We start from the raw sequence: 3927 nt of genomic DNA on the forward strand, positions 1-3927 counted from the left end.
CAGGGAGTTCCTCCAGACCTCATTGTTACATTTCCTTATCGCGCCAGATGACTGACACCTTGTTGATTCTCCCCCGACATTATTCTCTCAGCGAAGTGATTGTTCCCCATTTCCTGCATGATAGCTTGTCCAAACAGTGAAGTCCGGGCTTGGGCAGGTCCGCATGAAACGTCAGTGGTGTGATGGTGGCTCTCTGCACAACAGGTTTATTTTCTTGTCCCTGTGCTTTGGGTGGTTCACAATTGTGTGCTTGCAGATGGTGTTCTTTGGACGAAGGGTGGCAAGTGGCAAGCGTTGTAAAAATAGACAAAATGCAGTACTTTAATACTGCATATTGTAAAAATCATCATCTCGATTTGTCTTAATTTAGTTCATAGCATTGCATTATTTGTTTTTGATTCATTGGCAACTTGTAGTTTGTTTGCTTCGATTGCAGCTGTTTCTGCAAATTTGATCTGGATGTAGTGAATCATCCGAATTGCATGGTGTCAATTTCATGATGACATTGGGCACCGTCAAACTTATTGTTCTACCGCCTTTATTGCCGATTCGTCTTACTGTTTATTGTGTATGTTAAATCGCTCCATGTACAGCACTTTGTATGCAGCGATGGATGTTTGAAAGTGCTCTATAAATACTGTTGGCTTGACTTATTATTTTTTCTTTCATTATTTTCTTTTACAAGCAATTTGGTTGCGTAGTTTTGACATCAGAGTCCAAATAAAAATAGTGGAAGATATTTGCGGCATTATTTCCAGGCCACATCAAACAACAACTTTGAAAACTGATATCTCACAATTTCTTTCAAATAAAAACATTATTTCCATGCAGGAATAACTTAAAATGATGGTACAACTTTCCTTGATCTTCCCTCACTTCTGCTACACAAATATGCCAGTCCTCCTGCTTTCAAGCCACACTTTTTTTTGTACCTCCCTCTAATTGCAACCTACCATTCATACGAACCAGTTTGGGTTCACCCCGCCATTGTCCTCCTCACCAAAGCATCTGAGAGCCTGTAGATAAAGGATTTGAACAGCATTTTCACACACCCGCTGTGCTGAAACCACCGTTTTTGCAGATGTGCCATAGTCCTCCTTCTCTACAAACACCTGAATTGTGATATTTTCACATCATGCAACATATGGAGTATGGCTAAACAATACGAAACAACTTACACATTTGCAGATACTATAATGGAATATCTTATCTTAAATGGAATTGAACGTTTTCAACACACTGGTGTTTTTTGAAACATTTTTTGAAGTAAACAATACATCTACTAAAAAAAATGTCTTAGTCCAGATTATTTGGTTGCGCTGCCACCTGACAAAATAAAATAGAGTCATTTGAACACACCATTATTTTTCCCATGTGGTAAGTTATCAGGCTCATGGAATGCGATACCATGATGATTCTCGGCGGTTGGACCCTTTCACTGACGTCAAAGTGAAATTAAATTCCATCTTTATCTTAATGCTCATCTTCATTGACCAAGGAAAATTTTAGTGAACTTTGGTAGATGACATGACTGAAATCTGGACCTGATCAGCACACACATGCAAAAAACCCTAAAATTGGCTCGGCGGAAAATTTGGATCTTGCGTTCAAAGCATGCAGCTCATCATTCAAAGTAAACAAGGATTGGAAAAGACCCCTTCATGCCCTCTCAATCTTCATTTAATAAAGAAATTTTCCGCCAATTATCATACTTGTTGTGAACAGTCTGGGGAAGGACCTCAGAAGATGAGAGGAAATGCATATATGGACGATAAAATCCCACTGAGACTTTAAAATCTTCATCTGCGTGCAAGTAAGGATAATACTCATGCATGTGGGTCAACAAAGGTAAAAGGCAAAAGGTTGTGACTTCAGCTGGATGCTCCAGAGGTTCATGGTGTGACTGCTGAGAGGCTACGTCTTGTTTCATTAACTTCTTGTCTTGAAGGTCAACAACCGGAGCGACTAAACATTAAGAACAGGACGGCGAGGGCAAGTGCGATCGAGGTAAAGCAGGACTGAAATCAACATGACTTTTAAAGCAATAATGTTACAACTGCAAATGTTACCGGTTCATTCAGCCGCTGTGTGCGCCTGTCGCCGTCCGAGTTCCACCTGGTTCCTGGTGCCTAATAGGGCAGATGCACAACAGACCAAACAAACAGAAGTCACTCAGGGAAAAAAAAACAAAAATAACATCATGAATCTACCGTAATCTTTTCTTGTTACCTGCTCCCTTCACTGCAGTTAATCAATCTCCACACAACACAACAACCGAGCCTATTCGGCTTTTATAAAACAAACCCCCGAAGAGCAAAGAGGACAGTCATTGACTTTAATGGGATGAACTGATCAACCATATCTAATAGAAATCATTCCCCCTGGCAAAAGCTGATGTGCAATTGAATTACGTGTGGAACACAATGCTTTTACTGCTTCTTCGAAAAACCCTAATTTGATCACTTTAGTGCAGAGAAGAAACAGATCGAGTCCATAATGTAAACAATATTTTTGTAAGTTACAGATATATATATATATATATATATATATATATATATATATATATATATATATTCATTCATTCATTCATCTTCCGAGCCGCTTGATCCTCACTAGGGTCGCGGGGGGTGCTGGAGCCTATCCCAGCCGTCTTCGGGCAATAGGCGGGGGACACCCTGAATCAGTTGCCAGCCAATCGCAGGGCACACAGAGACGAACAACCATTCGCACTCACACTCACACCTAGGGACAATTTAGAGTTGTAGTTCAATCAGCCTGCCACGCATGTTTTTGGAATGTGGGAGGAAACCGGAGCACCCGGAGAAAACCCACGCAGGCCCGGGGAGAACATGCAAACTCCACACAGGGAGGCCGGGGCTGGAATCGAACCCGGTACCTCTGCACTGTGAAGCCGACGTGCTAACCACTGGACTACCGGGCCGCCTATATATATATATATATATATATATATATATATATATATACTGTATATATATACTGTATATATATATACTGTATATACAGTATATATAATTTTAACTGACTTGCCAGGTTTGTCGACCTTTCTAATGTAGTCGGACAACAAAATCTCCATTCAAGCCGTGACTACTTGAACGTGTTCCTAACACTCGCGTCGATTGCACAGGTAGCTTGCCTGTCTACCTGTTTGAGCATTGCGCTGGGGCCGTACCTGGCCGATCACGCATGAATTAGTTTCCACAAAACGGTATTCAAACACTCAACATTCAATGATTAATCTGCCTTTTGTGCGCACACGTGCACCTTTTGTGGCTTACGTTCTCGACGAAATTTCGAAATCTCCGAGATATGGCGAGGCCATGAGAATGCAAGGCGAGGTGTGTTACTGTTACTAGTGTTTGTGCCGCAACATGGCTACCCTCGTAAAAGCAAAACAACAACCTCAAACTTGTTTGTTCAATGTTGTCAACTAATATCCGGATTAATTTTAGGACATTTTTCCTCAATTGTCCAGAGGAAATTTCATAAAAATTTGAAAATCCGTAATCCTGGGAAAATCCGGAGAATTTTCATGTCTCATCAATCATCGAGCAGAAGCATAATTGGCAGCTTGTGTTGGTGTGGTAAATTAACATCTGTTGTGTTTAGAACCAAAGTTGGGAGAGTGTGACAATTGTACTTGATAAAAAGTAAAAGTCTAATGAGTCATCAATTAACCGACAACTGATTGAAAAAATAAATAAATGGGAATATATATATATATATATATATATATATATATATATATATATATATATATATATATAGTGGGAGCAGTGACATGAAAGTGGGGTGGGGGGCTTCCAGGGTTTCCTGCGTTTGGGAAGGACTTTAATTCTCCGAAATAAATCTTGACAGAATGCATGCCCATGAAGCATTTATGAGAAATGGGGCTCCTCATGCACAACA

The sequence above is a fragment of the Hippocampus zosterae genome, chromosome 4 (assembly GCF_025434085.1).
Source record: "Hippocampus zosterae strain Florida chromosome 4, ASM2543408v3, whole genome shotgun sequence".
Taxonomy (NCBI): domain Eukaryota; kingdom Metazoa; phylum Chordata; class Actinopteri; order Syngnathiformes; family Syngnathidae; genus Hippocampus; species Hippocampus zosterae.